We start from the raw sequence: 10,949 nt of genomic DNA on the forward strand, positions 1-10,949 counted from the left end.
TTTTAACATAATTATGCTTACAGAGCTATTATATGGCTGGAAATCATGGAATAGCTCAGTCTCTGAGTAATCAAATTGGTGGATCACTCAATGGAAAGAAATGCAGTGGGCATAAACAAGATACAGCATTTTGGCAACAAAGATACCGTAAACAAGATATATAACCAGAAAAGGAGGTGATTCAATCAATAAATTAATAAGTTTTTATTAAGTGCTTGGTGTTTGCCAGACACGGTGCTAAGCAATAGAAGCTATGGAAGATCAGCCTGCATACAGCACTAACCACATACTTTAAAGATATGTAGAAGGAGTTCCCTAACCTGTTGAGTGGGGGTATTACAGGAGTACATGGACAAGGGTTGCTAAGGAGAGGAAGATATGGATGGGTTTTGTTCTGTACCACTGGAGGGAATACTCACATCAATGAGATCATTGAAAGTATCCATGAAAATAAGAAGCATTGTTATTTAACTTTGTATAGCACCATGCTAGGCACTTAATATTTTTTACTGATTTAACTCTGTAGGCATATTCCATTATATTAATATACTTTCCATTTAAATTTCAGAATCAAGGTAGCTTAATTAGGAGTTTAGCTGAAGCAATATAAAAATGTGAAAAACAACCTAGTTTTGGCTCTGCTGAGACCAGTTTGTATCAATCACTTCACCTTCTGTGGGATTCAGTTTGAGTCCATTTAAGTCTGCCATTTCACTCCTTTCTATGCCTCAGTTTCTTTTATGCACTATTTGTAAAATGGCAATGACATTATTTACATTGTAAGAATGTCACTGGTATGAACTGGGTAATATTAAATGGTCATGATGTCTTCTGTGAAAAACAGGTGCGTTATCATTTCATTTTTCCTTTTCAATCTTGTTAAATGGAAATGAAACTAAAACTCTGTTTTAAATAAAGCCTAATGTGTTGGTAATTGCTAACTTGAATGAAGTGAAATATTTTCAAAATCATCAGCTAAAAACCACAGGGTCTATGTAGCTTAGCCAATAGAAGAACAAGCAAGAATATAGTATTAATTTAGAATGTCTACTATTGTTCTTCATCTTTTCTGTGTACTGCAAAAACAAACTGCAGCTAGCTAAGGGATTCTGTTCTGAGCCCAATGTACTTTGAAAGTACAATACCCTAGTGTGAGTACAGTTCTGAACAGAGGCTGAAATTGAACAGAGTCCATATAAGGGGCTGGCTCCAATATTAGGGTACATCTCAAGGCTATTCCAAGCCCTCATTGTCACCCCAGGGTCCTGGACCAGGATTAACAATTATCTTTTGTTGATATCAAATTACTTTCCCACCACCACCAGATCAGCATCATTCACTCCTTCATTCAACATTCAATAAATATTAAGTACTTACTATGTGCATTGCACTAGAGAAGATGCAAAGATAAATAAAGCCCCCAAACCAGAGTTTTCATACTTCCCCGCTAGTTAGCAGGAGTGGGGGTGGAGGACCCTCTCCTGTGCCTGAGAGTAGGGAGTGGAGATAAATCAGCAGGCATGAAAGTGGACAGCAGGTGGCGGTAAAGTGACTGTGCCCTAAAAGGACGGCACCTGTGGTGACCACCTCCTTGACTGTACTCTTGCTGGGCCTGGCTGTCTCTGGTACACTTTATTGAATCTAGGTGTTCTAAATAAAGTCTTCATCCATATGTTCCTGAATGGTTCTACATAACCGCAACTCAATCAGAGTTATAAGAACCCAAATACTTGACCCATCCAATGCCCATGGGGCTTTCTTTACATCAGAACCACAGAATGATAGGATCTTAAGTAGCATGGTCAGGGTGCTAACTGGTCGCCTGTCTCTTTTCATTTTCCCTTATTACTAGGGAGGGGAAAGCTCTGAAAGTCAGGACACCTGATTTTACTCCTGACTTACTGTGTGATGTTGGGTAATTTGCTTAACTGCTAAATATCTCACTTCCTCAAAAGGTGTTGAGAGGATTCACAGCAGCTGGACTCCATTCCCTCTACCTACCCCCAAGCTCAAGAGAGCCCTATATTCCCTCTCATGTGTAGAGAAAAGAACCCTCTTTGACCTTTTAATAAAAAAAACCCTTTACTTTTTGGTCTAGGCATAGTGTTGTACTTGAGGGGAGGATGTTCTGACCATTAGCCAGCAGAATGCTAAAATGCCTTGACTATTGGGAGAGGAAGGATAATTGTAATTAACCTCAAGGGCTATTCTGCTACCTGTGGGGTTGTGAAGCATCATAGCTATGGTTAAGACTGATCCCACGTCCTGTTAGATGTAGTTGGATGGGTAACCCATAGACCCAGTCCTTCACTGTGTCTCTGTGGGACAGACACTGCATATGGAAAATGAACTGGTCCCAGAATTTAACAGGAAGAAAACAATAGTACTTATGTTACTGCTCATGTGATATTATCTGTGGGAGGCTAAAGACCTAATTTCCCCAAAATATATCACCTCTTCCCTGACCCACTCCATCCAGGCCCAGCAGCCTGCTTCAGATTTCCAACATTAGAGTTATTCTTTGGGGGTAAGGCATTATTTCCAGAAGGCTGCTATAATAATATACATATTACTAGGCAGCTAGGTGACACAGTCATAGAGCCCTGGGCCTGGAGTCAGGAAGATCTGAGTTCCAATCCCAGTATCAGACTAGCTGTGTGACCCTGGGCAAGTCACTTAACTTCCATCTGCCTCAATTGCAAAAGTGTTTTGTTTGTTTTTTTAACTGTAAAATGGGAATAGTAATACCTTTCAGGGTTTCTGTGAGGATCAAACGAGATAATTTTTGTGAAGCAGTAAGCATAGTGCTTGGCACATATATAAATGCTAGTTATTATCATTATCCACTTCAGCTTCCTCATTTTACAGATGAAGAAGCTGGGTCCGAGTGAGGTTAAGTGATGTGTCCAAGGTCATAAAGGCAGTAAAGTGACACATGAGCTGACTGACTCCTAACAGAAGGCATAACCTTGACAGAATAGCCTACAAAGGCTGTAGAACCTGAGAAAGGCATAGCCGGCTTGTGGCTCCATATTAAAGGATCCTGAGAGGCTAAATGCTTATTGATTGATTGATTGACTGACTGTGGGATGGGGGTGGGTGATGTGAGACTAAGGGATTAAGAGGAATGTAGGGTCACTGGAAGGAACAAATGAAGGAAAGAGTTCAGTAAGTAATGAAGGCCTGCCTTTCCTATTTCATAATTTTACCATGTACAGCCTAGGATGTGGGACTTTAGAAACATCACATACCATATCTCCTCTTAATTTGGTCATATGGCAGTACTCGGAGCTCCTGGTCCCAGGGGGCAGTGAGGAAACAAAAAGGTCCTAAATGTATTCTCATATGCCTTTTCTTCATTCCTGGGAGGGAGATAATAGGAGTTCATTGCTATTATCTGTAGTGAATGTTAGGAAAAGTCCTAAAATAGGTGCCAAATGTTATCATTATTGCATACTTAAAAATAAGTCTCAGATTTGTCTTGAGCTATTTATGATTACATTCATTCAGGCCATCCCTCATGCCCTCCTCATCTACACCAACCATAATGCTTCGCATCCCTCAAAGCTAGGCTCAGGTATGACTTCCTCTAATTTGATTCAATCATTTGACAATCATTTAGTAAACTTCTATTATGTGTAAGGTGCTATTCGAGGAGCTGAGGGTACAAAGACAAAAAATGAAACAGCCCCCTCAACAATCCCCAGTGACAACAGGTTCTCCATCCTTTGTTTGAAAACCTCTAACTGGAGGGAACCTAAAGCCCCCTAAAACAGCCCATTCTGTTGTTTCAGTTGTGTCTGACTCTTCATGATCCCATTTGGGGTTTTCTTGGCAAAGATACTGGAATGGTTTGCCATTTCTTTCTCCAACTCATTTTATAGATGAGGAAACTGAGGCAAACAGGTTAAGTGAGTTGCCCAGGGTCATACAACTAATAGGTGTCTGAGGCTAGATTAGAACTCAGGAAGATATGTCTTACTGACTCCAGGCTCAGTGCTCTATTCACTGTGCCACTTAGCTGTTCTGAGGCAGCCCTACCTACCTTTACCTAGCTGTTATGGTAAGGGAGCTTTTCCTTAAATTAGTCCTGACTCATCATTCCAATTTCCACCCACTGCCCCCAGTCCTTTCATCTAGGACTACACAAAACAAATCCAATCGTGCACATGCCTGTTCTTCAAATTTGTGATGATAGGTGTCATATCCCTTTGAAATCTTTTCTTTTTCCAGCTTAAAGATCTCCGGTTTCTTCAACTGCTCCACATGTAGAATGCTCTTGAAGAAAACCCCTTTTCTAAAATGCGGGGTACAGAACTGAACACAAGACTCAAAATGTGGGCTAACCATGGCCAAGTAGAATGATTCCACCTCCACTGTTCTGAAGGCTGAACCTCTCAAGGCAGCCTGAGATCACATTCACTATTTTTGTTGCCACTGTTGACTCATATTGAGCTTGTGGTCCTCTAAAATCCCCAGATCTTTTTCAGATAAACTTCCAGCTAGTCACACCAACCCCATTTTGTACATCCTTTAGCCCTAGACACTCTACCTTGTCTTTTCACCTGTCAAATCCCCTCAGGCCTCTTTTAGGATAGGAACTGTTTTTCATCCTTGGCTCCCTGGTCCCTAGCACACAGTCTCTTCCATGTAGTAGATGCTTTATGTTGTCATTTTTCAGTCATGTCTGACTCTTCATGATGCCATTTGGAGTTTTTGGGGGTTTTTTTGGGCAGAGATTCTAGAGTGGGTTGCTATTTCCTTCTCCAATTCATTTTACTGATGAGGAAACTGAGGTAAATAGGGTTAAGTGACTTGCCCAGGGTCACAAAGCTAGTGTCTGAAGCAGCATTTGAATTCCTGTCGTCCTGACTCCAGGTCTGGTGCTCTATCCACTGCACCACCTTGTAGCCCAGATACTTAATAAACATTTACAAAAATCAATTCTAATCCACAAGTGTTTAATAAGCATCTATGATGTTCTTAGCACTGTGTGAAGACTCAAAGATTACCTATAAATGGTCCAGAAAATTTATCCATGTTAGTCAGCTGTAAAAGTCCCTTCATGCTCTGATTAAAGCTTTAATGAATGAATGAGTGAATGAATAAATGAACCAATTTGGCATGTCCTATATAGCCTCAGGAAGATGAACAGTTAGTATAGGAGTATTTCTCATCTGTCCCATTTAGATTTCTTCTCCAGTTTTCAAAAATCTAGGCTCCTGGGGCTGTGTTTGTGGGTCACCCAAATATATCTTATGCTCTTGGCATTGTCTACCATTGGATTCACAGTCCACCCCATACTTCAGAGACACTGAGGCAGACCAATGTGAGGGGCAGGGTAAGTGACTGGTTTAAGTGTTTTAAATAGTTTTATGACTGATTAGTTTGGAAACTTATTATATTAGCACTGGGATAATTTTTTTTAAAGAAGCATCAGCTATCACTATGCAGCTAGATGGCACTGTGGATGGAATACTGGATATGAAGTTAAGAAGACCTTAGTTAAAATCCTGCCTCAGGCATTCATTAGCTGTGTGATCTTGGGCAAGTCACATCTCTCTGTGCCTCAGTTTCCTCATCTGTAAAAAATGCAGATAATAAGACCACCTGCCTGCCAGGGCTGCTGTGAGCCAACACATGTAAAGTGTTTTGCAAACCTTAAATAAGAACATAAATGCTAGCTATTACTATTATGCATGCAAACTCAAAAAACGTGAGACAACAGCATAATGAAGGCATGGATTGTCTCCTGCCCTTGCTGAAGGCTTTACCTTGAGGCAATTTCCTGAAAGGTCTGTCTGGAAACTATAGAGACACAAGAGTCCTCAAAAGTTCCTCTCAAGGAATGTCTCAATAATACCATTTAGTATATTCTTTTTATTATAATAGGACCAAGTCCATGTTGTCTCCAATTTTGAAACTATTTTCTAACTGAAGTTTAAGTAGGAAAAGGTAGTCTCCAGAAGGTCAAATAGAGAGGCCTCACATGATTCTGTGACATGTGGGGTCATGTACACCAAATGCTAGTTTAGTGGCAGCACTCTGGCCTTGGATTTAGGACCTCATGGGTTTGAGTCTCATCTCTGAAACTGCCTGAGCCACCCAGAGCAAGAACTTAATATTTCTGAATCTTAGAGTTCACTAGACTGTGATCTCCTTGAGGGCAGGGACTGTCTTTACCTTTCTTTGTTTCCCCAGCATTTAGCACAGTGCCTGGTGTATTGCTATTGTTCAGCAGTTGAGTTGTGTCTGACTCTCCTAGACCCCATGGACCATATCATTCCAATACCATGCATGAGATTTTCTTTGGCAAAGATATTGGCATAGTTTGTCATTTCTTTCTCCAGTGGATTAAGGCAAACATAGGTTAAGTGACTTACTCAGGGTCACACAGTAAGTGTCTGAGATGGCATTTGAATTCAAGTCTACCTAACTCCAGGCCCAGGACTCTACATGAGCCACCTAGCTGCCTGGCACATACTAAGTGCTTAATAATTGCTTGATGACTGACTCAGTTTATTCATAGATATTGACATGCAAAATTGGGACACCCTGAACTTTTTGCACCACCTCCCTCACAGAGAAAATGCTTTGTAATCCTTAAAGCCTTATACAATTCTGAATTATTAATACATGTGTGCAGCGCATAGGCACTGGACCTGAAGTCAGGAAGAATGGGGTTAAAATCTGGCCTCAGACACTTACTAGCTGTGGGACTCTGGGCAAATCAACCTCTCTGCTTCAGTTTCTTCAACTGCAAAATAGGGGTAATAACAGCACCCACCTCCCTGGTTGTTGTGAGGATCCAGTGAGATAATATTTGTGAAGTGCCTTGCAAATCAGTGCTAGTGATGATGATTTCTTGCTGGTAATAGATGATCAAACCAAGAATTTTAATGACCCTTCATGTCAGTTAATTTGATATGTGCAACTTCATACCTATCATGTTCTGAGAATTAAATGAGATCATATTTGTAAAGCAGTTTGAAAGTACTTGGCACAGAGTAGGTGCTTAATAAATGAGTCTTTCCTTCCTTCTTACACAGGGCCAAATACTGACATGAATTCTGCTCTTGCCAGTATATTGTAGGCTGTTCACCACATGTAAAGCTCAATTGATAAGAAAAAGGAAAATCCTCATATTTTTTCCTTATAGAAAAATAAACAAACTCTTAGGTTGTTTTTTTTTTTCTCCAGAATATCAGAAATGGAAGGAACCTCAGTGATGATTTAGTCCAATCCCCTTTTATTTAATTTCAAGGGGAAAAAAGACTTGTAAAATAGCTCCTGTAAGACCAGATTTCCCAGAAAACCACAGATATACAATGATGGCATTCTGAAAGTTAGAATATTCATTAGAATACAAAATTCATACACACACACAAAAGACTACCACTCTTTCCCAATGTAGGCAAAGAGAAATGTCTATGAATAACACAGTTACATTTCACAGAGGGGCTATATTTACTTAAAGCATCAAAAAATAAAATGAGCACCAAAAAATAAAAAAGTCCTCAACCGAACCCCATGAGTTAAACCTTTGAAACCAGAAAATCATTGTGTTTTATCACTTTGCATTAACATAAATTATAAAAGTTCTTAGTGTTAAAGAAATGGAACCATAGAATTCAAGCAAGCTTTGTCAATTATACAGTGAAACATCCTACACTGTGTCACTCTTTATATCCATTATCCCATATACTGGTAAAAGCTTCTTAAAGAAGGGACTACCCTTTCACTTAGTTTCGAACAGAACACTTTAGAAACAAATATCAGTCCTGCAATACACAAACACAATTTTAGGAGCTAACAAAACACCTTTGTAAACCCAAATATAACAAATAGGGTTATACTTTTAGGCAACTTTTTGATTATACTCAGGAGGAGCACCCTTGTACTCACTGGCATTAAAAAAAGCAGAAGGGTTCTTTGCTAAGTATTTTAAGAAATCGTGCAGATAACTGAACAACGAAGCCAGACTCTTCTCATCGAAAGGCGAATGGGCCAGCATTGCTCCAATTCGAACAAATAATCTCAGCAGATGTGGGGCTCCGTAGAGTTGAGACATGGGAACACCTGGATGACTGGCGAGGATCTCAACATACTGCGGCCTTTCGAACTCGTAGAGGAGCTGGGTGCCCAACAGGACGTTGAAGTGGGCTCGGATCCCACCTACCATCTCCTCCGCAGCGTACTCCGTGTTATCCCCCTCGCCACGTGCTTTCTTGGACGCGGCATACTCCTCCAGGATGGAGTCCACGTTCTTCTTGGCTGGAAGGGAGAACAGCTGCCTTTGTTTGGTGACCAGGTCGCGGTCCTGCACCAGCAGCGGCTTTAGCTCCACGGGGATCTGGACTTGGGCCTCGGCGCGGGTGGCGGACGTCCCTGAGTCTTTGGCAGAGGGGTGGCGTCGGGTCCTTCTTCTCTGGTGCGGCTGGGGGGCCCCCCTGGCCGTGCTGGTGCTGGCACCGCCGCTGCTCCCTTCTTCCGTGCCCGTTTTCTGCTTGCTCTTTCTGGTTTGGCGCCCTGGAGCCTCCCAGGTGACCGTGGCCGTGGAGGTGGAGGGCGTGATGCGAAAGTTCTGGAAGAGCGTTTCCACGTTCTGCTGCTGCTGCTGCTGCTGCTGCTGCTGCTGCTGCAGCTGCAGGAAGGCCGCCGCCGCAGCGCTGCCCTTGCGTCCCTGGGCAACCCCTCGCGCCCGCTGCTCCTGGTTGGCCCTCTGAAGGTCACGCTGCTTCTGCACGTTGGCCTCGGAGTACTTGAGGACGCGGTTCTCCGGGACCCACTCGTCCCAGTTCTTGTTCCAGCCGCTGTAGTGGATCAGGTAGCGCACCTGATTGCCCTCCGTGGCCACTTGAAGGCACTTGGCCTCGTAGAGAAGCGGCCCGTGGAAGCACAGCACGCGCTCACCCTCCTGGAATTCGGGCTTCGGGGGCTGCTTGGGCGCCATGGCGGGGCCTTGGGGGTCTCACACCTCCCACAACACGCAGGAGCAAGCGGTGGCCCTCGGGGCTGCAGCTGCTGTCACGGTCCTAGGGAGTAAGAAGTTATTACTCCTGTTTTCCTACGAGAATCTTAGAAAACTCTGCCCAGTAATTTCTAGTCCATCTACCCAATTCTGTTCTGCCTGTTGGTAAAAACAAAACAAAAAGAAACAAAAAAACAAAATCATGCCCCGACAAGATCAGAAGATCATGGATTTGGAGCTGGAAGGGGCCTTAGAGGTCATCTAATCTACTTTACAGATGAGGAAACTGAGACCCAGGCCCTATAACCTTACTCAGGATAATAGTACCAGTATATAGCAGAGCTGAGATTTGAACCGATGTTCTCTAACTCCAAATTCAACATTTCCTTTTACTTTACTATGCTAATTGGACAAGGAACAGCCAAGATTTCACTGCTTATGAAAAAAAAAACACAAAAAACCCCTTTTAATTATATCATTGTAATATTTTCCCTCTGTTTTTCAGATATTTCATTTTTTGACCCTGAGCAGCCACAATTTGGCCCTGATTTTTTTTTTTTTTTTCCGAAGTCAGCAATCTGTACCCTAGGGATTTGGGCTTTTTATTAGTAGGAGTTGTTGACTGGCACTAATGTAGCAATTTTTTGTTTCAACTTCTCTAAAATAAAAATGACATGATACAAAACTTTCAAAATAAACAGAAGGTTAAATACAATGTATGTGCGGAAAATGAACAGAGGAAGAAATTTCCAATCCATGAGATCATAGATCTAGCCAAATATCTAAGTTACACAGATTCTGCCAGGGCTATCCAAGCAATTGAGTTTTTCCTGCAAAGATCTTCACCTGAGAAGCCCTAATCTCACTGAAAGAACTGGACTTTTGTCCTGGTTCTGCTACTAATGAGCTACATGGCCTTGGACAAACCATTTCTCAGAGCTCAAGTTTCTTTACTTGTGGAATGAGGGCATTGGACTAGATGACCTCTCAGAGCCTCTCAGATCTAATTGTCTATGAGTGTTACCATCAGGCTTTTACCTCTTTTTTTTTTTCCCGGTGAAATTCAACAAACATTTAACCAGTGACTGCTATATTTAAGGTTCTTGGGACACATTTCAAAAAAACGATGGTCCCTACCCTCCTTCTATTTCCAAATAGAAAAGATAAAGTATGTTCACAAATGAATATGATACATATGGACCATGAAAGGGGCAGAGAAGAAATCCAGATCAGGTGCTTTAGGAAAATTTTGAAGGAGTGGTCAGTTTCAGCTGAAGGGATCAAATAAGGTTTCTTGGAGGAGGGGTCCTCTGTTGAGCCTGGAATGAAGAGGAGAAATTTAACTGGGGAAGGTGAGGAAAGAGGAGGCATTCTGGGTGTAGAGGGATGACCTTTGAATGCAAGTCAAGTCAAGTCAACAAGTGTTTATTGAGTACTTACTCTATGTGCTTCGGGTACCATACTAAGAGTTGGGGATACAAAGAAAGACAAAAATAGTTCTTACCTTCAAGGAGTTCATATCTACCAGGGAAGACAGCATGGAAACCACTATGTACAAACAAGATATAGACAAGAGAAAGTGGAGGTAGCTTAGAGGGAAGGCACTAACATTAAGGGGGAGCAGAAAAGGCTTCTTACAGAAAGTGGGATTTTAGCTGAGGCTTCAAAGTCAGGGAAGCCAGGAAGCACAGGTGAGGAGGATGTACGTTCTAGGTGTGGAGTACAGTCAGTGAAACTGTATGGAGTTGGGGAGTGGAGTGTTTTATGCAAGGAGCAATAAGGCGGCCAATGTTGCTAGATCATGGCATAAGTGAAAGAAGAAAGGGAGGGATAAAGGAAGGAAGGGGAGAGAAGGGAGGAAGAAAGGGAAGAGGGAAAGGAGGAAGGAACTAAGTATTTATTAAATACCTACTATATGCTAGGCACTGTGCTAACTAAGCATTTTACAATTATTATTTCATTTGATCCTCACAACAGC

General features: G+C 42.0%; 1 pseudogene; it reads right to left on the reverse strand.

Moving 5' to 3' along the window:
* Window positions 1-7,858: 7,858 nt before the first annotated feature.
* LOC114028091 lies at window positions 7,859-8,953 on the reverse strand (annotated as a pseudogene).
* Between the last annotated feature and the right edge of the window lie 1,996 nt (window positions 8,954-10,949).

The sequence above is a fragment of the Vombatus ursinus genome, unplaced genomic scaffold, assembly GCF_900497805.2.
Source record: "Vombatus ursinus unplaced genomic scaffold, bare-nosed wombat genome assembly UNPS02014870.1, whole genome shotgun sequence".
Lineage (NCBI taxonomy): Eukaryota > Metazoa > Chordata > Mammalia > Diprotodontia > Vombatidae > Vombatus > Vombatus ursinus.